The sequence below is a fragment of the Balaenoptera musculus genome, chromosome 3 (assembly GCF_009873245.2).
Source record: "Balaenoptera musculus isolate JJ_BM4_2016_0621 chromosome 3, mBalMus1.pri.v3, whole genome shotgun sequence".
Lineage (NCBI taxonomy): Eukaryota > Metazoa > Chordata > Mammalia > Artiodactyla > Balaenopteridae > Balaenoptera > Balaenoptera musculus.
The window spans coordinates 150422394-150448550 of record NC_045787.1 but is presented as its reverse complement, the minus strand read 5'-3'; the positions used below and the strand labels follow the sequence as shown (position 1 = coordinate 150448550).

The following is a 26157-nucleotide window of genomic DNA, read 5'->3' as shown; positions in this document are numbered from 1 at the left end:
AACAAATGCATCATATAGCTAGTTAGTATTTTATTGTAATTACAGGCCTGAGTGAGTTTGTTTTTGGGGAGAGAAGAGGTAAGACAGGATAATAAAAAAAAGAGGTATCCTGACACAGCAAGAGGTAACTGACTATATAATTTCAATAGTCACACAGGAAAAAGGAAGGATTTATCTGATACCCCAAGTACCAGAAACTATTAAGAACATTTATATATTTTGTTTTCTTTTAAACCTCATACTGACAATGAGGCAGGTATTAACTACTATCTCCTTGTTATAGGTGTAGAAATCTGAGGCTCAGAAATGGGAAGTGAGCTGGCCAATTGCCAAACAGAGCCATGTCTGTGCTCTGTTTAATCGCCTGTGCTCTTTACACTAGGTCACAACACAGAAAAATAAATAAAAACATCAGCCTTTAGTATTGGTAACTGTACTTAACCTCAACACAATTAGTGACCTTACTCTCTTCATTCAATAAGGGAATTCTGCTCATAAACTCTTACCAGGCAAATGTTCCTCACAACACCTTTACAGTATAATTCAATTAACGGAAGATGCCTCAGTCTCTTCAAAAAAACCAGACACATCACATACATCTATGCTCCTTATTGTACTTCTTTACCTAGGTCAAAACTAATCAATGCTGTTAAAAGGCAAGTCACCAACAGATAATACTAAACTTAAGTCTAGAGTTAGCTCATGTTTAAAACAAAGATGCCTTCAGAAAACACAGTAAAACTATTTGTATATAGTCTTTTGCAATTAAAACAAGAGCAATTTTTACTCACTCTAAACTTTACATGTACCTTAAAAAAAAAAAAAAGCTCTTTGCCACACCTAAGTGATTTCCTCAAGACAACAAAAAGACTAGAACATCTGGCCTTCTATTCTAGTGTCTTTTCCCTAAAGCCACGTTGTCTTTCCAGTCTTAGTATCATACAACCCCATCCGTCTCATACAATGGAGACCCCAGGATGCAAGAATTTTGGTACAGGCTGTGGTGACCTACAGACCTCATACCTGGATTATTTTGAAGCAAATCCCCAGATATCATTCATATATTTCAGTATGTATCTCCAAAGAAACTTTTAATTAACATTAATTATCTACTACTAGACTATTCTAAAGAACAGAAATAATTTCAGGACAGCCCAAACATAGGTAAGTGGCTTCCTTCCCCCTTGCCTCCTCCACATGTGACACCAAGCTTTCTCCCCCTCTAACAATGTATTTTACATTTATTGGTTTAGGTGATCTTTCCCACTGGACTTCTCAAAATCCTTCTGTTGAAACTCCATCCCAGGGACTTCCCTGGTGGTCCAGGGGTTAAGAATCTGCCTTCCAATGCAGGGGACACAGGTTCGATCCCTGGTATGGGAACTAAGATCCCACATGCTGCGGGGGCAACTAAGCCCTTAACACCACATCTAGAGAGCCCTCATGCCACAACTACTGAGCCCATGCACTCTGCCACAACTAGAGAGAAGCCTGCACGCTGCAACGAAGACCCCATGTGCTGCAACTAAGTCCCGACACCGCCAAATAAATAAATAAATAAGTATTTTAAAAAGAGAAAAAAAAGAAGAAAGAAAGAAACTCCATCCCAAAGGTAGTTTCCATTGTGTTCCTCAGAAAGAGTGTCCTGGAGAGTCCCCTCAGGGGCTGCCCAAGAGAGTGAGAAGAAAACCTGCCTGCTCTCCATACCAAATTAAAGCAGCTCCATCTTTTTTCTGTTCTATACTGGTGTTCTGTATGAGATTCCATTTGAAGCTTAAAAGTAAAAAACACAAAACCAAGTCCAAGGGACTTCCCTGGTGGTCCAGTGGTGAAGAATCTGCCTTCCAATGCAGGGGATGTGGGTTCGATCCTTGGTCGGGGAACTAAGATCCCACATGCCGCAGGGCAACTAAGCCTGAGTGCTGCAACTACTGAGCCCACGCACCTCAACGAGAGAGCCTGCATGCCGCAAATAAGACCCGGCACAGCCAAATAAATAAATAAATATTTTGTTAAAAATAAAATAAAATAGATAGGGAATTCCCTGGCAGTCCAGTGGTTAGAACTCTGCTCTCACTGCTGAGGGCCCAGGTTCAATCCCTGGTCTGGGAACTAAGATACCATAAGCCGTGCAGTGCAGGAAAAAAAAAAAAAAAGAAATAGATTACCAACAAGGACCTACTGTATAGCACAGGGAACTCTGCTCAGTGCTCTGTAATAACCTAAATGGGAAAAGAATTTGAAAAAGAATAGATACATGTATATGTATAACTGAATCACAACATTGTTTATCAACTCCACTCCAATATAAAATACATTTTTTAAAAAATCCAGTTATAAAATCTTTTTGTATTAAAAAAAGGCAGGGGACAAGCCTCTTATATAGCCTCATCCACCAGAGGGCAGACAGCAGAAGAAAGAAGAACTACAGTCCTGCAGCTTGTGGAACAAAAACCACATTCACCAGAAAGACAGACAAGATGAAAAGGCAGAGCGCTACATACCAGATGAAGGAACAAGATAAAACCCCAAAAAAACAACTAAATGAAGTGGAGATAGGCAGCCTTCCAGAAAAAGAATTCAGAAAAATGATAGTGAAGATGATCAAGGACCTGGGAAAAAGAATGGAGGCAAAGACAAAGAAGATGCAAGAAATGTTTAACAAACGACTAGAAGAATTAAAGAACAAACAAACAGAGATGAACAATACAATAACTGAAATGAAAATACACTAGAAGGAATCAATAGCAGAATAACTGAGGCAGAAGAAAGGATAAGTGACCTGGAAGACAGAATGGTGGAATTCTCTGCCGTGGAACAGAATAAAGAAAAAAGAATGAAAAGAAATGAAGACAGCCTAAGAGACCTCTGGGACAACATTAAACGCAACAAAATTCTCATTATAGGGGTCCCAGAAGGAGAAGAGACAGAGAAAGGACCAGAGAAAACATTTGAAGAGATTATAGTCGAAAACTTCCCTAACATGGGAAAGGAAAGCACAGCGAGTCCGAGGCAGGATAAATGCAAGGAGAAACAGGCCAAGACACATAGTAATCAAATTGACAAAAATCAAAGACAAAGAAAAATTATTGAAAGCAACAAGGGAAAAACGACAAATAACATACAAGGGAACTCCCATAAGGTTAACAGCTGATTTCTCAGCAGAAACTCTACAAGCCAGAAGGGAGTGGCATGATATATTTAAAGTGATGAAAGGGAAGAATCTACAACCAAGATTACTCTACTGAGCAAGGATCTCATTCAGATTTGACGGACAAATCAAAAGCTTTACAGACAAGCAAAAGCTAAGAGAATTCAGCACCACCAAACCAGCTCTACAACAAATGCTAAAGGAACTTCTCTAAGTGGGAAACACAGAGAAGAAAAGGACCTACAAAAACAAACCCATAACAATAAAGAAAATGGTAATAGGAACACACATATCGATAATTACCTTAAACGTGAAAGGATTAAATGCTCCAACCAAAAGACACAGGCTTGCTTGAATGGATACAAAAACAAGACCCATATATATGCTGTCTACAAGAGACCCACTTCAGACCTAGGGACACATACAGACTGAAAGTGAGGGGATGGAAAAAGATATTCCATGCAAATGGAAATCAAAAGAAAGCTGGAGTAGCAATATTCATATCAGATAAAATAGAGTTTAAAATAAAGAATGCTACAAGGGACAAGGAAGGACACTACATAATGATCAAGGGATCAATCCAAGAAGAAGATATAACAATTACAAATATACATGCACCCAACATAGGAGCACCTCAATACATAAGGCAACTGCTAACAGCTATAAAACAGGAAATCGACAGTAACACAGTAATAGTGAGGGACTTTAACTCCTCACTACACCAATGGACAGATCATCCAAACAGAAAATTAATAAGGAAACACAAGCTTTAAAATGACACAAACAGACCAGACAGATTTAATTGATATTTATAGGACATTCCATCCAACACAGCAGATTACACTTTCTTCTCAAGTGCACATGGAACATTCTCCAGGATAGATCACATCTTGGGTCACAAATCAAGCCTCAGTAAATTTAAGAAAATTGAAATCATATCAAGCATCTTTTCTGACCACAACACTATGAGATTAGAGTCAATTAAAAGGAAAAAAAAAAAAAAAACACAAACACATGGAGACTAAACAATACGTTACTAAATAACCAAGAGATCACTGAAGAAATCAAAGAGGAAATCAAAAAATACCTACAGACAAATGACAACGAAGACACGATGATCCAAAACCTATGGGATGCAGCAAAAGCAGTTCTAAGAGGGAAGAAGTTTATAGCAATACAAGCCTACCTCAAGAAACAAGAAAAAATCTGAAATAAACAATCTAACGTGACACCTAAAGGAAACTAGAGAAAGAACAAACAAAAACCAAAGTTAGTAGAAGGAAAGAAATCATAAAGATCAGAGCAGAAATAAATGAAATAGAAACAAAGAAAACAATAGCAAAAATCAATAAAAAGAAAAGCTGGTTCTTTGAGAAGATAAACAAAATCGATAAACCATTAGCCAGAATCATCAAGAAAGAGAGGGAGAGGACTCAAATCAATAAAATTAGAAATGAAAAAGGAGAAATTACAGGCTTCCCTGGTGGCGCAGTGGTTCAGAATCTGCCTGCCAGTGAAGGGGACACGGGTTCAAGCTCTGGTCCAGGAAGATCCCACATGCCATGGAGCAACTAAGCCTGTGCGCGACAACTACTGAGCCTGCGCTCTAGAACCCGCAAGCCACAACTACTGAAGCCCGTGCACTTAGAGCCCGTGCTCCGCAACAAGAGAAGCTACCACAGTGAGAAACCCCCACTCACCACAACCAGAGAAAAGCCTGCACAGAGCAACGAAGACCCAACGCAGCCAGAAACAATAAATAAATAAAATAATGAAATAAATAAATTTTTCAGAAAAAGAAGTTACAACAGACACTGCAGAAATACAAAGCATCCTAAGAGACTACTACAAGCAACTCTATGCCAATAAAATGGACAACCTGGAAGGAATGGACAAATTCTTAGAAAGGTATAACCTTCCAAGACTGAACCAGGAAGAAATAGAAAATATGAACAGACCAATCACAAGTACTGAAATTGAAACTGTGATTAAAGATCTTCCAACAAATGAAAGTCCAGAACCAGATGGCTTCACAGGTGAATTCTCTCAAACATTTAGAGAAGAACTAACACCCATCCTTCTCAAACTCTTCCAAACAATTGCAGAGGAAGGAACACTCCCAAACTCATTCTATGAGACCACCATCACCTTGATATCAAAACCAGACAAAGATACTACAAAAAAAGAAAATTACAGACCAATATCACTGATGAATATAGACGCAAAAATTCTCAACAAAATACTAGCAAACAGAATCCAACAACACATTAAAAGGATCATACACCATGATCAACTGGGCTTTATCCCAGGGATGCAAGGATTCTTCAGTATATGCAAATCAATCAATGTGATACACCATATTAACAAATTGAAGGATAAAACCCATATGATCATCTAAATAGATGCAGAAAAAGCTTTTGACAGAATTCAACACCAATTTATGATAAAAACTCTCCAGAAACTGGGCATAGAGGGAACCTACCTCAACATAATAAAGGCCATATACGACAAACCCACAGCAAACATCATTCTCAATGGTGAAAAAACTGAAAGCATTTCCTCTAAGATCAGGAACAAGACAAGGATATCCACTCTCACCACTATTATTCAACATAGTTTGGAAGTTTTAGTCACAGCAATCAGAGAAGAAAAAGAAATAAAAGGAATCCAAATCAGAAAAAGAAGAAGTAAAACTGTCACTGTTTGCAGATGACATGATACCACACATAGAGAATCCTAAAGATGCCACCAGAAAACTACTAGAGCTAATCTACGAATTTGGTAAAGTTGCAGGATACAAAATTAATGCACAGAAATCTCTTGCATTCCTATACACTAATGATGAAAAATCTGAAAGAGAAATTAAGGAAACACTCCCATTTACCACTGCAACAAAAAGAATAAAATACCTAGGAATAAACCTACCTAGGGAGACAAAAGACCTGTATGCAGAAAACTATAAGACACTGATGAAAGAAATTAAAGATGATACCAACAGATGGAGAGATATACCATGTTCTTGGATTGGAAGAATCAATATTGTGAAAATGACTATACTACCCAAAGCAATCTACAGATTCAATGCAATCCCTATCAAATTACCAATGGCATTTTATACAGAACTAGAACAAAAAAAATCTTAAAATTTGTATGGAGACACAAAAGACCCCGAATAGCCAAAGCAGTCTTGAGGCAAAAAAACAGAGCTGGAGGAATCAGACTCCCTGACTTCAGACTATACTACAAAGCTACAGTAATCAAAACAATATGGTACTGGCACAAAAACAGAAATATAGATCAATGGAACAGGATAGAAAGCCCAGAGGTAAACCCACACACCTATCGTCAACTAATCTATGACAAAGGAGGCAAGGATATACAATGGAGAAAAGACAGTCTCTTCAATAAGTGGTGCTGGGAAAACTGGACAGCTACATGTAAAAGAATGAAATTAGAACACTCCCTAACACCATACACAAAAATAACTCAAAATGGATTAGAGACCTAAATGTAAGACCAGACACTATAGAACTGTTAGAGGAAAACATAGAAGAACTCTCTTTGACATAAATCACAGCAAGATCTTTTTGATCCACCTCCTAGAGTAATGGTAATAAAAACAAAATAAACAAATGGGGCCTAATGAAACTTAGAAGCTTTTGCAAAGCAAAGGAAACTACAAACAAGAAGAACAACAACGCTCAGAATGGGAGAAAATATTTGCAAACAAATCAACGGACAAAGGATTAATCTCCAAAATATAAAAACAGCTCATTCAGCTCAATATTAAAGAAACAAACAACCCAATCCAAAAATGGGCAGAAGACCTAAATAGACATTTCTCCAAAGAAGACATACAGACGGCCATGAAGCACATGAAAAGATGCTCAACATCACTAATTATTAGAGAAATGCAAATCAAAACTACAATGAGGTATCACCTCACACCAGTTAGAATGGGCATCATCAGAAAATCTACAAACAACAAATGCTGGAGAGGGTGTGGAGAAAAGGGAACCCTCTTGCACTGTTGGTGGGAATGTAAATTGATACAGCCACTATGGAGAACAATATGGAGGTTCCTTAAAAAACTAAAAATAGAATTACCATATGACCCAGCAATCCCACTACTGGGCATATACCCAGAGAAAACCGTAATTCAAAAAGACACATGCACCCGAATGTTCATTGCAGCACTATTTACAATAGCCAGGTCATGGAAGCAACCTAGATGCCCATCAACAGACGAACGGATAAAGAAGTTGTGGTACATATATACAATGGAATATTACTCAGCCATAAAAAGGAACGAAATTGAGTCATTTGTTGAGACGTGGATGGATCTAGAGACTGTCATACAGAGTGAAGTAAGTCAGAAAGAGAAAACAAATATCGTATATTAATGCATGTATGTGGAACCTAGAAAAATGGTACAGATGAGCCGGTTTGCAGGTCAGAAGTTGAGACACAGATGTAGAGAACAGACATATGGACACCAGGGGGGGACAACTGCCGTGGGGTGGGGATGGTGGTGTGCTGAATTGGGCGATTGGGATTGACATGTATACACTGATGTGTATAAATTGATGACTAATAAGAACCTGCAGTATAAACAAACAAACAAACCAACTAATACTAAACTTTCATTGGGTTATTTGTATGGAAATATGTTAATATAAATGTTTCAGACATTACATGAAATTTCTAAAAATCTTATATGTTCTGGTATAATGTTATAAGTCATAATCCTAGTTATTACTTTAAAATGTATATCTCAGAAATAACTAATTTTCTTGTCAACTGCATTATTATGAACTTTCATCAAATCTTTAACCGTGGTCATTTTTAAGTCTTTTGTCATTTACAGACAGTTCTGGGTGTACTCTGATGCTTTTGCAAATATGTTCCTATAAAAGGGTTTCATCTTCAAGGAATTCATGGAAAAGACTCTGACAAGTACAGGTTTCTGGTAACTGACTGTACTGCTGAACTGAATGAATAAGCATTTTCAGAACTCTAATGAAAAACTGATGAACTCATAAAAGTGCTAACAAAAGATCAAGATGAAAAAAAAAATTAATTACATGGGACTGAGTGAACTGATAAGGATGAGTATAATTTTTGTGACTTTCTGTTTGAATTAAAAAAAAAAATCCCACAAGGACTCAGAGGCAAAGAATATACAAATCAATTTTCACTGCAAAGTAAAGGAGCTGCTACAGTGGAGGATTACTGGACTGAATGTCAATATTATGACATAGTATGAGTGTGTTTCGTGTTTGGTAATTGCAATCATTGTTGCTTTTGTTGTAGTCATCCATGTACAATGCTTGATGTCAGTCTATCTCTTGTAAAAATAAAATACAGTGTGTGTGTGTGTGTGTGTGTAAAAATAAAATAAAATAAAATATGCTTTAAAAAAAAAAAAAAGAAGAAACGACAACCCTCAGAATGGGAGAAAATATTTGCAAACGAATCAATGGACAAAGGATTAATCTCCAAAATATAAAAACAGCTCATGCAGCTCAATATTAAAAAGCAAACAACCCAATCAAAAAGTGGGCAGAAGACCTAAATAGACATTTCTCCAAAGACATACAGATGGCCAAGAAGCACATGAAAAGCTGCTCAACATCACTAATTATTAGAGAAATGCAAATCAAAACTACAGTGAGGTATCACCTCATACCAGTTAGAATGGGCATCATCAGAAAATCTACAAACAACAAATGCTGGAGAGGGTGTGGAGAAAAGGGAACCCTCTTGCACTGTTGGTGGGAATGTAAATTGATACAGCCACTATGGAGAACAATATGGAGGTTCCTTAAAAAACTAAAAATAGAATTACCATATGACCCAGCAATCCCACTACTGGGCATATACCCAGAGAAAACCGTAATTCAAAAAAACACATGCACCCGAATGTTCATTGCAGCACTATTTACAATAGCCAGGTCATGGAAGCAACCTAAATGCCCATCAACAGACGAACGGATAAAGAAGTTGTGGTACATATATACAATGGAATATTACTCAGCCATAAAAAGGAACGAAATTGAGTCATTTGTTGAGACGTGGATGGATCTAGAGACTGTCATACAGAGTGAAGTAAGTCAGAAAGAGAAAACAAATATCGTATATTAATGCATGTATGTGGAACCTAGAAAAATGGTACAGATGAGCCGGTTTGCAGGTCAGAAGTTGAGACACAGATGTAGAGAACAGACATATGGACACCAGGGGGGGACAACTGCCGTGGGGTGGGGATGGTGGTGTGCTGAATTGGGCGATTGGGATTGACATGTATACACTGATGTGTATAAAATTGATGACTAATAAGAACCTGCAGTATAAACAAACAAACAAACCAACTAATACTAAACTTTCATTGGGTTATTTGTATGGAAATATGTTAATATAAATGTTTCAGACATTACATGAAATTTCTAAAAATCTTATATGTTCTGGTATAATGTTATAAGTCATAATCCTAGTTATTACTTTAAAATGTATATCTCAGAAATAACTAATTTTCTTGTCAACTGCATTATTATGAACTTTCATCAAATCTTTAACCGTGGTCATTTTTAAGTCTTTTGTCATTTACAGACAGTTCTGGGTGTACTCTGATGCTTTTGCAACTATGTTCCTATAAAGGGTTTCATCTTCAAGGAATTCATGGAAAAGACTCTGACAAGTACAGGTTTCTGGTAACTGACTGTACTGCTGAACTGAATGAATAAGCATTTTCAGACTCTAATGAAAAACTGATGAACTCATAAAAGTGCTAACAAAAGATCAAGATGAAAAAAAAAATTAATTACATGGGACTGAGTGAACTGATAAGGATGAGTATAATTTTTGTGACTTTCTGTTTGAATTAAAAAAAAAAAATCCCACAAGGACTCAGAGGCAAAGAATATACAAATCAATTTTCACTGCAAAGTAAAGGAGCTGCTACAGTGGAGGATTACTGGACTGAATGTCAATATTATGACATAGTATGAGTGTGTTTCGTGTTTGGTAATTGCAATCATTGTTGCTTTTGTTGTAGTCATCCATGTACAATGCTTGATGTCAGTCTATCTCTTGTAAAAATAAAATACAGTGTGTGTGTGTGTGTGTGTGTGTGTAAAAATAAAATAAAATAAAATATGCTTTAAAAAAAAAAAAAGAAGAAACGACAACCCTCAGAATGGGAGAAAATATTTGCAAACGAATCAATGGACAAAGGATTAATCTCCAAAATATAAAAACAGCTCATGCAGCTCAATATTAAAAAGCAAACAACCCAATCAAAAAGTGGGCAGAAGACCTAAATAGACATTTCTCCAAAGACATACAGATGGCCAAGAAGCACATGAAAAGCTGCTCAACATCACTAATTATTAGAGAAATGCAAATCAAAACTACAGTGAGGTATCACCTCATACCAGTTAGAATGGGCATCATCAGAAAATCTACAAACAACAAATGCTGGAGAGGGTGTGGAGAAAAGGGAACCCTCTTGCAGTGCTCGTGGGAATGTAAATTGATACAGCCAACTAAGGAGAACAGTATGGAGGTCCCTTAAAAAACTAAAAATAGAATTACCATATGACCCAGCAATCCCACTGCTGGCCATATACACAGAGAAAACCATAATTCAAAAAGACACATGCACCCAAATGTTCATTGCAGCACTATTTACAACAGCCAGGACATGGAAGCAACCCAAATGTCCATCTACAGATGAATGGATAAAGAAGATATGGTACATATATACAATGGAATATTACTCAGCCGTAAAAGGGAATGAAATTGGGTCATTCATAGAGACGTGGATGGATCTACAGACTGTCATACAGAGTGAAGTAAGTCAGAAAGATTAAAACAAATATCATATATTAACACGTCTATGTGGAACCTAGAAAAATGGTACAAATGAACTGGTTTGCAGGGCAGAAATAGAGACACAGATGTAGAGAACAAACATATGGACACCAATGGGGGAAAGTGGCAGGGGGGGGAGGGGGGTGATGAATTGGGAGATTGGGATTGACATGTATACCCTAATACGTATAAAATGGATAACTAATAAGAACCTGCTGTATAAAAAAAATAAATTAAATAAAATTCAAAAAAAAAAAAAAAAAAGGTAGGGGGACTTCCCTGGTGGTGCAGTGGTTAAGACTCCGCACTGCCAATGCAGGGGGCCCGGGTTCAATCCCTGGTCAGGGAACTATATCCCACACACATGCCTCAAGTAAGAGTTCACATGCCACAACTAAGGAACCCACCTGCTGCAACTAAGACCCAGTGCAACCAAATTAATTAATTAATTAAAGGGGAAAAAAATATAATATAGTGCACTACCACTATTTATCTTATTTTTTTTATTATTGTTTATTTTATTTTTGGCTGCATTGGGTCTTCGTTGCTGCGCGCGGGCTTTCTCTAGTTGTGGTGAGCCAGGACTACTCTTCGCTGTGGTACGTGGGCCTCTCACTGTGGTGGCTTCTCTTGTTGCAAAGCACGGGCTCTAGGTGCACAGGCTTCAGTAGTTGTGGCTTGAGGGTTCTAGAGTGCAGGCTCAGCAGCCGTGCCATATGGGCTTAGTTGCTCCACAGCATGTGGGATCTTCCTGGACCGGGCTCGAACCTGTGTCCCCTGCATTGGCAGGCGGACTCCCAACCACTGTGACACCAGGGAAGCACTACCACTATTTAAAAACAAAAAACAAAAAAAAACACTAGGGTGGATATTATATGCATTTGCTTGCATATGTATAAAATATTTCAAAGGATAACACACAAGAACTGATAACTGATTACCAGCGAGAGGAACTGGCTGATTTAAATACTTTTCATTATAAATCTTTTAAAATTTAAAGCATATAAGTGTTGGGACTTCCCTGGTGGTGCAGTGGTTAAGACTTCGCCTTCCAATGCAGGGGGAGTGGGTTCGATCCCTGGTCAGGGAGCTAAGACCCCACATGCCTTGGGGCCAAAAAATCAAAACATAAAACGGAAGCAATATTTGTAACAAATTCAATAAAGACTTTAAAAATGATCCACAGGGGCTTCCCTGGTGGCACAGTGATTAAGAATCCGCCTCCCAATGCAGGGGACACAGGTTCGAGCCCTGGTACACGAAGATCCCACATGCCGCGGAGCAGCTAAGCCCGTGTACCACAACTACTTCACCTGTGCTCTACAGCCCGGGAGCCACAACTACTGAGCCCACGTGCCACAACTACTGAAGCCCACGCACCTAGAGCCCATGCTCTACAACAAGAGAAGCCACGGCAATGAGAAGCCTGCACACTGCAAAGAAGAGTAGCCCCCACTCGCCGCAACTAGAGAAAGCCTGCGCGCAGCAAAAAAGACCCAATGCATCCAAAAATAAATATATAAAAATAAATTTATAAAAATGGTCCACATCCAAAAAAAAAAATCTTTAGGGACTTCCCTGGTGGTCCAGTGGCTAAGACTCTGCACTCCCAATGCAGGGGGCCTGAGTTCGACCCCTGGTCAGGGAACTAGATCCCACATGCCGCAACTAACAGTTCACATGTTGCAACTAAAGATCCCACGTGCCGCCACGAAGACCCAGAGCAGACAAAATAAATAAATAAATAAAATTTTAAAAATCTTTTAAAAAATAAAATAAACAAAACATGGAAGTGTTACAAATGTAATAAGTAATGCCATTTTCAAGCAGGAAACAAAAAAGAATGGCTCTAAAATCTTAACTGAAATAAATATTTCTTTGGAAGGCATCTTGAGAGAGAGTCTAATTAGAGCAGAGAGGAAAATCTGGGCATTCATATAGTTTCCTCTTACCCTGGTCAGTGTGAATGCACAATCTAATACTGAATTTAAAAAAAGAAGGAGAAGAGAAGAAAGGAAACCTGAATGGCAGACCCTCAGGATATCCAGGATTCAATCACAAGCTCACAGACTTTGCACAATTACTAAAACTACTGTAGCCTTTACTCAAGCTGGTTCCTCTGCCTAACATGCTCTTTAAATTCCTTTCTCCCCTATAAAAAAGAATGAAATAATGCCACTTGCAGCAACATGGATGGACCTAGAGATTATTATACTAGTGAAGTCAGGCAGAGAAAGACAATTATATGATATCCTGTATATGTGGAATCTAAAAAAAAAAAAATGATACAAATGAACTTATTTACAAAACAGAAACAGACTCACAGACATAGAAAACAAACTTATGGTTACCAAAGTGGAAAGGGAGGTGGGGATAAATTAGGAGTTTGGAATTAAAACACATACACTACTACATATAAAATAGATAACCAACAAGCACAGGAAACTATCTTGTAATAACCTATAATGGGAAAGAATCTAAAAAAAGAATACATGTATAACTGAATCACTTTGCTGTACATCTGAAACATTATAAATCAACTGTATTTCAATAAAAATTTTAAAAATAAAAATAAAAAGATATTAACACATGCAAAGAATAAAAATTCCTCTCTCCTACTCTCATCACCACCCTCCCAGCCCCTTTTATGTCCCAGTTAACTCTTACTTAATCTTTGGATTCCCAGTCTCCACATCACTTTCTTAGGGAAGACTCCCTGAGCACCAAACTAGATCAAGCCTCCCCAGGATGCATGCTACAAGTTCCCTACACTTCTCCTCTTCCTCCCCCCACGCCCCCACTTCCGTGGTGCGGCTTGAGGGATCTTAGCTCCCCAACCAGGGATTGAACCAGGGCCCCTGGGAGTGGAAGCTCGGAGTCCTAACCACTGGAGCACCAGGAAATTCCCTACTTCTCTTCTTCCTAATCCTCAGTTTAACTGCTGTTACATAAGTATTGTGGAGTACCTTGTTAACTGTTTGTCTTCCCCACAGGACTCAAAGATCCATGAGGATCACTGTATTCCCAGTGCTTAAAACACTGTCTGGCACATTGTTAATGCTCAATATTTGTTGAATAATGAACGAATAAATGAAAGATCAAAAAAATAATGAGATACTGTAAAAGTTTTTATCTTCCACTTCAGTCCTTGCAACATAAAGCAACTTTAAGTCGTAATTATATGTAGGTGGGAAAACAGAGCATGCAATGCAAAGGAAAAGTCTGAATGCACAAAGGTGCAAAGCATCTGCTGAAGTGTCACACACATTTAAAAACCATAGCCAGTGTGCACTTTCTCCTCCAGTTGCCAGTAGTCTACTAGGAATATTCTAGAAATTTAACTAAGCTCCTTCAGTGGTGTATGGTTTGACTCCCACAAAGAAATAGGAATAACAAAATACAAAGAGCAGTTGAGAAAAGAAAGCCATAGCATGTGCTAAGACGCTCCTGATACAAATATGAAGGGAAAAGAAAACAAGTTTCACACTTTATGCATGTTTCTTAGATTCTCAAAGCTAAACCTGTTGGATTTATGGAAACTGTGTATCCAAAGTTTCTGGTGAACAAATAGGCTCAAACACCAATTTGAATGATGAAGGAAGAGCCCAAAGGTCTTATGTCTACTGAGTCAAGTAAGTATGTTGAGCTAATAGGTAACATTCATAACTTGAAAACCCAATGTTTGTGGGCCAGTATTTGAATTTTTAAAGAAAAATCTTGACATTTTAAAAATTGGGACCAAGTTGAATCTCAGGTTTAGAGGAAAAAAACATTTCTTAGAACCTTCAACCATGTGCCAAGCCTTTTTACATGTAATATAAATGGAATTACAAAAAATGCTAATAGGTGGGTATTACCTCCATTTACTACTGAGAAACCCAAAACAAAATTTCCAATGTGACACCATTAATTGCCAAGCTCAATTCTGACTGATCCCCAAAGTTTGGGTACCCACCATCTTGCTCTATGCAAAAAGTTGGGCCTGGGCTCTGGACTAAGTTCTGGAGTTAAAGAATCCTGAGCTCATCACCAGAGCATTTTTTGCAAAATAAACATTTTTTAAAATTTTTAAGTTGTTATAAGCTCTTCCAAGACAATCCTTTTAGATTTATACTGTACTAATCAGGAAAAGTAATGACAAAACCTATTTTAAACATTTCAGGTAAATGCAGACAGTGTTCTGGATTTGCAATGATAAAAACTAAAAGAATAATTTAGTTTTTAACACTTCAATTTCAAAACACTGAGTTTGAAGACACTGAAATGAAGAAAAAGTAGAATTTTCTAATTTGAATGTTCACGGCGCAAATAAGCTTTACTGTAAAATGCAGACAGGATATATCACTTGCCATTCTAGAGATTAACTTTTTTAAAACTTTACCCTGCCTATTATTTTAAATGACATACAAAATATCCTTTTCCACGTGGTTTAAATGATATACTACATATTATTGTCAAAGCTTTAAGATTATTTGCCCTTCCAAGAATTAGCCCTGAATAAGACTTTTTAAATGCTATTACTTTCTATAACATATTTGCATTCAAATTATCTTTCTACTCACCACAGAAAACTAATCCTCATCTTTTGTGACCATATAGTTGATGACACAGCCCAAAAGCAAAATCAATAAAATAATAAATATGTACAAGCTATACGTTGATGAGTTAAAAACCAGATAACCGTTTGGCTATTGGTGCCTTGAATGTATAATAATTTCCTACAACTGACTCAGTCTCTGGCAAGTCCCTACTTATTTAATTTATATCTCTAAAGTATAAACCTAGCTTTCCTCTCTGCAGGAGGATCAAGATGAGAAATGACCTAGATATTTCTCTAACAATACTCATTCTTTCCTCCTAAAATATTTGTTGCTTACCTACTTATGAGAAACTGTAGTAGGACTCAAGGATACAAAATAAAGACAACACAATCCCAAGCTTGAAGTTGTAAGTTTACTCGGGGATACAGGACAGAACAATAATCAAAACATATTATGAAAATGCTGTAACAGTATTATGGGAACACAGAACTTTTTATCCACTTTTCTGAAAACCAAGGAAAAGTATTAAGAGAGTAGGAAGAAATGCTAACCAAATGACAACATGAATATCAGACTACCTATGAACATCCTTCCGATTAACCAGAAAAGTTGTATTTGTAGTTAATTTAACTAGTGAATTACTGTTTTCATTCATTAAAACTTAAAATATGAGATGTGCTTATGAACAAAATAATATTTTGACATACCACACCAGAACTTGTAAACAAGTATTGTCCTTACAGGACCATTTAATAACTCTTAGGATAATATATACAGTAGAGTGATAAACTTTTTCTGTTAAGGGCCAAACAGTAAATATTTCATGGTCTTTTTCCCAACTACTCAACTCCCCCATCATAGCACATTAAGTAGCCATAGACAACACATAAAAGAGCTACGTTCCAACAGACCTTCATACATGGTCACTGAAATTTGAATTTCGTATTAGTTTAACATGTTATCAAATATCTTCCTTTTGATTTTGTCTCATCCATTCAAAAACATAAAAACTATTCTTGGCTCATGGGCTGTTACAAACACAGGTGGTGGCCAGATTTATCTGCAGTTTGTCAAAAACTACCACTAACAAGTCAATTCTACGTATTACATGATAAAAACCTTTCATGTTAATTCCAAACCACATGTAGAACCTAAACTGCGATCTATTAGTTTAACTTCTTCACCAGATTCAATCCTTACTTGATTTTCCCTAATAAAAACAAGGTCTGAAGACTATTACAAAAAATAAACTCCAAAACTATTTTGAGGAAAGGTTCTAACAGTCAAATGTGTCTCAAGTGACATCAGAAGAAATGAGGGAATAGGGAACTTCAAGGGCCAGTACCTCCACAAAAATAGCAGATGAACAAGGGAAAAACTATCACGAACAACTACACAAAAAACTATGAGAACTGGGGAAACTACTAAAAAGGTCTGGAACAACCAAGCAAATGCCTAACCAAGAAAAGGGCAAAGAGGGGCTTCCCTGGTGGCGCAGTAGTTAAGAATCCGCCTGCCAATGCAGGGGACACAGGTTCGAGCCCTGGTCTGGGAAGATCCCACATGCCGCAGAGCAACTAAGCCTGTGCGCCACAACTACTGAGGTGCTCTAGAGCCCGTGAGCCACAACTACTGAGCCCACGTGCCGCAACTACTGAAGCCCACGTGCCTAGAGCCCATGCTCCGCAACAAGAGAAGCCACCGCAACGAGAAGCCCGTGCACTGCAACAAAGAGTAGCCCCTGCTCACCGCAACTAGAGAAAGTCCGCGTGCAGCAACAAAGACCCAACGCAGCCAAAAATAAATAAATAAAATAAATAAATTTATTTTTAAAAAAGAAAGAAAGAAAAGGGCAAGGATAGATAGCTAGTGGGAAGCAGCCACATAGCACAGGGAGATCATCTCGGTGCTTTGTGACCACCTAGAGGGGTGGGATAGGGAGGATGGGAGGGAGATGCAAGAGGGAGGAGATATGGGGATATATGTATATGTATAGCTGATTTATTTTGTTATAAAGCAGAAACTAACACACCACTGTAAAGCAATTATACCCCAAAAAAGATGTTAAAAAAAAAAGAAAAGGGCAAGGCTGCTGGTTTTGTAAACTCGGAGCCTGTGGGACATCGAGTAGACAACAGGTGCCCCCGAGGCTGGGACAGGTTTGGCCTCAGCAGCTGTGGGCTGTGTGGGAGTGTGCACGTGAAGGCTGGGCCGGGGTCCGGGCTGCTTCCGTAGCTCACATGGCGCGACTACTCCAGTCCTGGTACCTGACTTCTCTGGATCTGAGCTGGTGGATCTGCGCTGGTAGCTTTGTAAACACAGCGCCTGAGGGTCACCAGGGCCTGTTGCCAGCATTCCTACGGTTGAGCCGGGAACAAGGACAGTGCCAACAACAGTGTACTTTGTGAGCCCACACAATGGGTTTCAGGAGACACCACAGAGCGCGCTCCCTGGTGGACAGCTCCAGCGGAGGAATACTCAGTGGCTCCTCTCCCAGTGGAAGCGCTCCAATCCTGCCGACCTCACACAGCAGCTTAGAAACAGATCTGGGACCTTCTACTCCAAAAACTAAGGAGCAGATTCTGCCCCTAACAGGGCTGTGACAACCACAGAGCAAAAAGGAGGCCCCGCTCAACTTCCAGTGTGGGCTCTGGTCACCACAACACCAGTTACACCCCCCTATCAAGGGGATATCGGCCAGCACACACTGAGGAAAGAGGTGGCAGGCATCCATACTAAAAACAGCCCTCGCACCAAAAAATACTAAACCCATGCAGGCTACACAGGGACACTCCCACATAAAAATACCCCTCTGAGACCACAGCAGACAACTGTTTTCCTAAACTCATAGAGCAAGGGAAATATAAGTTAAATGGAGAAGCAAAAGAACCACTACCAATTAAAAGATCAAGAGCATTCTCCTGAAAGTAGGAACAATGAAACAGATCTCTTCAGTCTAATAGACACCGAGTTCAAAAAAGAGGTAATGAAAATACTAAAGGAATTAAGAAAGGCTATCAAAGCACAACATTGTAAATCAACCATACTTCAATTAAAAAAAAAAAGGCTATCGATAGAAATGTAGATTACTGTAAAAAGGAACTACAAACTATAAGAGGAGCCAAGAAAAGTTAGAAAACTCATTTGCTGGATAAACCTCAGCTAAAGGCAATGAACAGCAGACTGAATAATGCAGAAGATTAGAATAATGGAAATCACCCAATGAGAACAGCAGACAGAAAGCCAGATGAAAAAAACTGAAAGCAATATAAGAAACCTATGATAATATAAAGCGTGCTAATCTAAACATAACAGAGATTCCAGAAGGAGAAGAAAGAGGAAAGGGGATCAAAAGTATATCTGAAGAAATTATGGCTGAACACTTCCCAAACCTCAAGAAGGAAACAGATATCCAGGTACAAGAAACACAGAGGGACCCAAACAAGATGAACCCAAACAAATCTATACCAAGACATATTATAATTAAAATGACAGGGACTTCCCTGGTGGCGCAGTGGTTAAGAATCCGCCTGCCAATGCAGGGGACACGGGTTTGAGCCCTGGTCCAGGAAGATCCCACATGCCGCGGAGCAACTAAGCCTGTGCACCACAACTACAGAGCCTGCGCTCTAGAGACTGCGAGCCACAACTACTGAGCCCATGTGCCACAACTACTGAAGTTAAAGAGAGGATTCTAAAGGCAGCAAGAGAAAAACAAAGAATTAATTACAAGGGAACTCCCATAAGGCTATCAGCTTGATTTCTCTACAGAAACGTTACAGGCCAGAAGGGAGTGGCAAATATAGTCAAAGTCCTGAAAGGAAAAAATCGCAACCTAGAATACTCTACCCAGCAAGATTATCATTTAGAATAGGTGAGATAAGAATTTCTCAGACAAGCAAATACTAAAAGAATACAGCAATACTAAACCCATCCTAAAAGAAGTATTGAGTTAAAAGCCCAAGACTTCCCCAAGGCCCATGAGGCCCTGTACCACCTGCCCCATCCCCTCCTTGCCCTCCCCTCCTCCCTCTCTCCCACATCACTCTCTCTGATTCAGCCACACGGGCCCTCCTCACTCTTTCCTCCAACACACTAGGCACAGTCTTGCCTCAGGACATTTGCACAGGCTATATTCCCCCTCTGCCTGGAACACTCTTCCACCCAGATGTCATCACACCTCCCTCCATCATCTCCTTCAGGTCTCTCCTCAAAGTCACCTCCTCAGAAAGGCTTCCTCTGACCCCAAGTCTGATGACCACACCCCCCTCCCCAATTCACTCTCTCTCTTTCTTGCTTTGTGTAAATTCAGGGTACTTATCACTACCTTCCCATTTTGTTTACTGACTGATTGACCTGTGTAGTGTCTGTCTCTGCCATTACAATGTCATCCCTGGAGGGCAAAGATGGGTTCTCTCTGTGTCCCCAATGTCTACAGCAGACCCAGCTGCCTGGGATCAAATCCCAACTCCACCCCTGCCCAGCAGGTGGGACCTAAAGCAAGTTTCTTGTCCTCCTGGGGCCTCACCTTTTCCATCTGGAAAGTGGAGAAAATCATTGCAATCAATGAGCTTACCCACATGGTGGGCTTGGAAAGTGACAGGCACACAGTAGGTGCTCAGTAAGTGCATGGCTGAGGGTCCACCATGAATGGCCAGGGGTCCTTGGCCACATGCCATTTACCCAGATTTGTGTGTACACAGGCAGGCATGCACCTGTGTGTCCACACACCTGTGTGTCCATCTGCAGGCATTGTGCACAAACACAGGGAAAAAAAAAAAAAAAAAAAAAGAAATATTGAGGGCCTTCCCAGGTGGTCCAGTGGTTAAGACTCCACGCTCCCAATGCAAGGGGCTCAGGTTCGATCCCTGGTCAGGGAACTAGATCCTGCATGCAGCAACTAAGATCCCACACGCGGCAACAAAGACCCACGTGCCACAACTAAGACCCAGTGCAGCCAAATAAATAAATATTATTTTTTTTTAAAAAGTAAAGAAAAGAAAACACACATCCACACAAAAACTTTTACATGAATCTTCACACCAGCATTCATAACAGCCAAAATGTGGAAACAAACCAAAGATCCATTAACTGATGAATGGATAGCAAAATGTGGTATATATATATCTATGCAATGGAATATTACTCAACCACAAAAAGGACTGGGGTACTGATACATGCTACAACATGGATGAACCTTGAAAATATTACACTAAGTTAAAGAACTCAATCACAAAAGACCATATATTATATGATTTAATTTATATGAAAATGTCCAGAATAGGAAAATCCATAAAGAAAGAACATAAACTGCTGGTTGCCTAGGGCTGAGGAGAATGACTGCTAATGAGTGATAAAATTTTTTACAGTTAGATTGTAGTGACGGATGTGCAACTCAATGAATATACTAAAAATCACTACATTATATTTTAAATGGATATATGTATCGTATGTGGATTATACCACAATAAAGTTGTTAAAATTTTTTTAGTTAAAACATGAAGTTGAACCCTTACCTCACACCATATACAAAAATTAACTCAAATATATCAAAGATCTAAATGTAGGAGCTAAAACTATAAAAATCTTAGAGAAAACACAGCAGTAAATCTTCATGACCTAGTATTTGGCTACGGATTCATAGGAAGAACACCAAAAGTACAAATAACAAAAGGAAAAAATAGGTTAAATTGGACATCATCAAAATTAAAATTCTTTGCGTAGAAGAGGACACTATCAAGAGTGGGAAGACACTCATGGAATGGGAACAAATATTTGCAAAAACAAATATCTGATTACACATCTCGTATCCAGAACACATAAATAACATCCACAAGTGTTTGGTGAGAATACAGAAAGAAAAAGGGAACCCTTGTATATCTGTTGGTGGGAATGTAAATGGGTACCGTGGAAATCTATGTGGAGGTTCCTCAAAAAATTAAAACTATAACTATCATAGAGTTATAATCCCACTCTGCCATACCATATCCAAAATAATTTAAATTAGGATCTCAAATAGTTTTCTGCACACCCATGTTTGTTGTCACATTACTTACAATAGCAAAGACACGGAAAAACAACCTAAATGTCCATCAACAAATGAGTGTATAAAGAAAATGTGGGTATATACATACAATGGAATTATTATTGAGCCTTCTTTTTAAGAAGAAAGTCCTGCAACTTGCTTACAACATGAACATGGAGGACATTATACTAAGGGAAATAAGCCACACACAGAAAAACAAATTCTACATGATCCCCACTTATATCAGGAATCCAAAATAGTCAAATCATAGAAGCACAAAGTGGAAGGGTGGTTATCAGGGGCTAGGAGGTTACTGGGGCTGGGAGGAGGGGGAATCGGGGACATGTTAGTCAAAAGGTACATAGTTCCACTTATGCAAGATGAATAAGTCTGAGAGATCTACTGTATAGCGCATATGGTCAACAATACTGTATTATATACTTAAAATCTGTAAGTGATTACATCTTATGGTTAAGTGTATGGTATTATATATGGCATTATATATGGTGGACAGTTTCACAGGTGTATACTTATCTTCAAATTCATCAAGATATACACATAAATATGTACAGGTTTTCCATATGTCAATCATGCCCTCAAAAAAAATAATAATAAAAGGGGAAAAAAAGTTAAACAAAATTACCATATGACCCAGCAATTCCACTAGTGGGTATATACCTGAGATTTAAACACAGATATTCAAGCAAAAAAACTTGTACACACCTATTGACAGCAGCGTAATTAATTCATCATAACCAAAAAGTGGAAATAATCCAAATTCCCACACTGATAAAAGATAAACAAACTGTGGTATAATCCACACCATGGAATATTATTCAGCCATAAAAAGGAATAAAGTGCTGATATGTGCTACAATATGGATAAACTTTGAAAGCATGATGGTTAAGCCGAAAGGAACCAGACAAAAAAGGCCACATACTTTGATTCCACTTATACAAAATGTCTAGAATAGGCACTCATAAAGACTGAAAGATCAGTGGTTGCCAAGGACTAGGGGAAAGGAAAATGGGGAGTGACTGCTTAATGATTAAGTAGTTTCTTTCTTGGAGTTGATAAGAATGGTCTGGAATTACATAGCAGTAATGGTTACACAACACTGTAATGTAAAAAATGCCACTGAATTGTACACTTTTAAAACGGTGTTTTAAATGGTCAATTTTAAGTTATTTAAATTTTATCTCAATTTCTTAAAAAAGTGTCTAGCTTCCTTAAACTATTTTTTAAATGGAACATTCACATCTGGTAATGATAAACTGAAAGAATATTTCATTACTGCACAGTTACACTTACATTGTGGTTATTTGTTAGTAAGCAGAGGTAACTCAGAAAGTTCAGACAGAAATAAATCCTCATACTAGATAGAAGTTGCATTGGTTTTGAAAGTACAGGATAGGACAGATTTGCTGATGACACCTGTCTTTCTATTCAAGTTTTCAGGCCAAATTGACATGCAGACTTGAGAAAAACTATCAAATTTCTGCCTCTCATTTTAATCTCCCACTGCCAACAAGACCACTAAAAATAACATTATGTAATGAATGGTGCCCGTAGTCCTTTGCAACAGGGGAGGCAACACAGGCAGAGAGAAAACACTCTGAAGCCAGACGGCCTTGGCCAGAATACCAGCACCATCACTTGGGAAACCACTTTAAATCTCCCTAAGCTTCTATTTCCTAATGTTAATAAACCTGAAATAATGGTTTGTCTATCAACTTATGTGGGCTTGTTCTGAGGGATTAAATGAGATAATATCAATACTCATTAAGTGCTTAGTACAGAGACTAGCTGCCTGGCAGACGGTACTCAATGTATGTTAACTATGATAATTAACAGCAGCAAATACACACCATGTGCAATACACTGTGCTAGGAGTTAATTTTCAAAACAGCTTACGGATTAAGAAACTAAGGGTGAAGAGTCACTTGTCCAAGGTAATCAAAGGAGTCAGTCTGGTCTCAAAGGGAGATCTGTCCAACTCCAAAGCCCACATTTTTTTTTTTTTAAAGTTGAGAGTTATGTTTTATTTGGTGAACATAACTGAGAACTTATGCCCGGGACACAGCCTCTCAGGTAATTCTAAGGGACTGCTCCCCCCACATTCTTTCTACAATCCCAAACTCCCTTTCTATATAAAGAAAAGTTCTTATGACTTCTTTTAATGGCATTTTATCTATGCTTTTTCGTAGTGAGCAGCAGTCAAAATTAAGAAACAGAAACAGGTTAACAATAGATACAAAAGTCAAATACAAGCAGAAAAAAATATCATTTCAATCATTTAAACAAAAAAAAAAAAAAAAAGGGAGAATTTAGGGAAAGACCTAGACCCTAACTACCCCACTTCAATATCATCCCTTCCTACCCCATCCTCCCCGCCTAATCATGCCATAATCAACTCCTTATTCTCCCAAAGCAGCAGCTATTTCAATCCTTGGAATCCTAAATCATACTCCTCTCTGCCCAGCACAGCTGTCCTACCCCAACTTCCACCATATTCCCATCTTACAAATGCATGGCACCTAAAACAACTGAGTAATGAATGAAGAATGTGCTGTCTCAATTAATGTTAGCAATTTTCGAAATGCAAAGTTACAATAAAATGTACTTGGTAAAAAGTCACCTTTTTTTTTTAAAGATTTTTTGATGTGGACCATTTTTAAAGTCTTTATTGAATTTGTTACAGCGTTGCTTCTGTTTTATGTTTTGGTTTTTTGTCTGCAAGGCGAGGCATATGGGATCTTAGCTCCCCGACCAGGGATCGAACCCTTCACCCCCTGCACTGGAAGGCGAAGTCTTAACCACTGGACAGCCAGGGAAGTCGCTTTTAATTGAAAACTTAGAAAGTAACTCCTACTATAAAAATAATCACATAAAGGGTCGGGGAACTAAGATCTCGCATGCTGCGCGGTGGTACAGCCAAAAAAAAAAAAAATTAAATTTTTAAAAATAAAATAAAAATAAAAAGGAGTATAAGAATTGTACACTCAAAACTACAAACACCACTGAAAGATATTAAACAAGACCTAAATAAATGGAAAGAACCCCATTTTCACATGGAGACAGTGTTGCTAAGATGCTGATAAACTCCAAAATGATCTACAGACCTGAACAAAATATCAAACTTCCAGTTCCCTTTTTTGCAGAAATTGATAAGTAATCCTAAAATTGTATGAAAATGCAAGGGACACAGAATATCTAAAACAATCTTGAAAATGAGAAACAGGGAATTCCCTGGTGGTCTAGTAGTTAGGATTCGGCACTTTCACTGCCACGGAAGTTCAATTCCTGGTAGGGGAACTGAGATCCCACAAGCTGCGTGGCATGGCCAAAAAAGAAAAAAAAAAAAAAAAAGAACAACAACTTATAAGAACTCAACACTTCTGACTTCAAAACTTACTACAAAACGACATCAATCAAAAATGTGTGGTGCTGGAATAAGGTTAGACATATAGGGACTTCCTTGGTGGTCCACTGGTTAAGACTCCACGCTCCCAATGCAGGGGATCCAGGTTCAATCCCTAGTCAGGGAATTAGATCCTGCATGCCGCAACTAAAGATCCCGCACATGGGACTTCCCTGGTGGCACAGTGGTTAAGGATCCACCTGCCAATGCAGGGGACATGGGTTCGAGCCCTGGTCCAGAGAGATTCCACATGCCACAGAGCAACTAAGCCCATGTGCCACAGCTACGGAGCCTGCGCTCTAGAGCCCGCGAGCCACAACTACTGAGCCCACATGCCACAACTACTGAAGCCTGCACGCCTAGAGCCTGTGCTCCACAACAAGAGAAGCCACCGCGGCAACGAAGAGTAGCCCCCGCTTGCCACAACTAGAGAAAGCCTGCACACAGCAATGAGGACCCAACACAGCCAACAATAAATAAATAAATTAATTAAGTAAATAAAAAATTTATTAAAAAAAAAGATTCCGCACGCGACAATGAAGATCTCACGTGCCACAACTAAAGACTCAGTGTTAGCGAATAAATAAATAAATCTTAAAAAAAAAAAAGGATAGACATATAAATTGACAGAACAGAATTAAGAGCCCAGAGATAAATCTATATCTGTTTTCAACAAGGGGTGCCAAGACCATTCAATAGGGAAAGAATAGTCTTTTCAACAAATGGTGCTGGGACAACTGGGTACCCACATGCAAAAGATGTTTGGCCCCCTACCTCACATCATATACAAAAATTCAAAATGCATCAAAGACCTACGTGTAAGAGGTAAGAATATAACTTTTAGGAGAAACGTAGGAGTAAATCTTCTTCATCTTGAATTAGGCAATGGTTCTTAGATATGACACCACAAGGCAAAGAAAAAAATAGATATATTGGACTTCATCAAGATTAAAAACCTTTGGAACGTCCCTGGCGGCCCAGTGGACTCTGTGCTTTCACTGCTGAGGCCAGGGTTCGATCCCTGAACAGGGAACTAGGATCCCAGAAGCTGCATGGCATGGTCAAATACAAAAACATTAAAAAACAAGAAAACAAAAACAAATTTTGTGCTTCAAGGATACCATCAAGAAAATGAAAAACCCCACAG

General features: G+C 38.6%; 1 protein-coding gene and 1 non-coding gene across 2 annotated transcripts in view; one reads left to right on the top strand and one right to left on the bottom strand.

The window, feature by feature from the left end:
* NSD1 (nuclear receptor binding SET domain protein 1) overlaps positions 1-26157 on the bottom strand; it is a 134764-nt gene that overhangs the window by 92614 nt on the left and 15993 nt on the right.
* TRNAG-GCC lies at positions 11300-11372 on the top strand. Its single transcript has one exon. It is a non-coding gene; the product is annotated as a tRNA-Gly (tRNA).